The sequence below is a fragment of the Nilaparvata lugens genome, chromosome 7 (assembly GCF_014356525.2).
Source record: "Nilaparvata lugens isolate BPH chromosome 7, ASM1435652v1, whole genome shotgun sequence".
In the NCBI taxonomy this organism is placed as follows: Eukaryota; Metazoa; Arthropoda; class Insecta; order Hemiptera; family Delphacidae; genus Nilaparvata; species Nilaparvata lugens.
Genome location: NC_052510.1, coordinates 9,254,134 through 9,256,219, shown reverse-complemented (window position 1 = coordinate 9,256,219; position 2,086 = coordinate 9,254,134).

The following is a 2,086-nucleotide window of genomic DNA, read 5'->3' as shown; positions in this document are numbered from 1 at the left end:
TTATCTTGTCTAGCTACTAGACAAGAAGCTAACTTCTGGGTCCCTAGGACCCAGGGTCACGACTAGAAGGTTAAAGAAAGAGTGGTTACTTTTCGAAACGTCTTATTATTCAAGGTAAAAAATTGTAAGTTCACTGCAAATTACACGTATATTTTGTCAATAAATTTACATAGAATGAAGCACTGGGTTTGTCTGTGAGAAAATTAATAATGCTTGTGTGGAGATCGTGGACTATTTTCTTTTGAAACATGTTTTCCTCGAAATTGATCATTCAACTAAAGAACACTGAAATTAATAAATTAGCAAGAATCAGGTCGCTAGCCATCTCTTTCATTACTCAAGTTGATCATTATAGTAACACGCAAAAAAGTAAAATTGGAGTGCAATTGGAGTGTAAAATCATTTGTTCAATTACTGTCATAATGGAAGTTGAAAGAGCTTATCCTTGTGAGGAGATTATTTCTACGAGGATGTCTCGTATTCCTCTGTTGTCTGAGAAAAACGTTGAATTTTTTTCAAATATGACTGTCTCAAAAGTACTAATGTATTCTATAGTAAAAATAGTATTTTAATAAATATTTTTTTGTCATACTTACTCAATTGCAGCTGTTTTCCATGCATCAAATCAAACAGGTAAACAGCTGTTTGCAGAACAAGAAAAGATGTGGTTTTCATTACAGCATACTATACTGTAAAGAGATCATATATGGTTTTCTTTACAGTCGAGTATGTTTCCCAGTTCCGGAATTGGAACATTGAAATTGGTTTAAATAGCTGAATAGTCTTAGTGCCGGTTGCACAACAGCCGGTTAAATTTTAACGGTGATTATTTACACGAGAACCAATCAGAGAAGCCGTCTTTTCAAAAACGCCTTCTCTGATTGGTTCTTGTGAATTTAATCACGGTTAAAATTTAACCGGCTGTTGTGCAACCGGGCCTTAGCGTTATAGTCTTCAGTTGTTATATTGGTAACAATAATTTAAACTTCTTATTGTTGAGAACTTTAGTGAGAAGAAGAGAGTGAGCTAATAATATCTAAGTAACTAATAGAGTAACTAGAATATTATTCGAACTCATCTAATAAGTTTCAAGTTATAAGAACTCATCTGACATTTTTCAACATCGACCTTTATTATTCTATTTGAGCTAGATGGATCTGCTATGACGTAGGAGCTATTGGCTAGGTCATGTTTATAGAATGCAGTAACTCGAACAGCAGCAGGTAAGGTAATGGTTACTGTTTCTCAGCAATATTATTCTTTCTGAGAAAAGTATGACAAAAAATATTGTACGTAACTTGTACGGTAACGTATTTACCGCATTCGTATGATAATTCTGCCTGAAACGTAGTTTCGGGCAGAAACAATCATACTTATTCGGTAAACTACCGTTACTGACTTGTGACGTAAAGTACTATATGAAAACACCTATGCATTAAATGGATGCCGGTACAGTCCAATGGAGCTTAATCCTTGCAAGAAGATGATTATGATATTATGACGTTTGCAAGAGATATGTTAACAAGAATGCTTTTTCGAATATGCTTGAATTATTTTGCACATACTACATGGGTAGATTGTAATTTCTCCTATGAATATCCAATAATCCAAAACCCTCTGTATTCATATTTATTAATTGCTTGAATTGATGTTTAGAAATCGTACATTATTTTGAATTTTTAGTGGCACTCCGACACATATTTATAAATATAGTGGGGCGACATTTTGTTAGATCAGTGAATAATCAATCTATTTTATTAATAGTTTGTAAATAATTGTAACTTATATGCTTTTTGTAATCGTGTCTATATTTTGAATGAACTCTTCTGGTCTTTTTGTACCCTCAACCAGAGAAGTTATTATTACTATTAATTCATGATCATGAATTCTATTGTAATAGTTAATTAATATTTGCCAATCTTATGATTTCAAGTTCCCTTCGCAACACACCTTTCATTAATAGAATAGTTCAGAGAATAAATACTAAAGAGATATTGTGATGAATTCAATATTATGAGGGGAATATTATAATTTCATGGAACTCTCGAGGTAATACTGGATTATCAAATTCCAAATAACCTCAAAT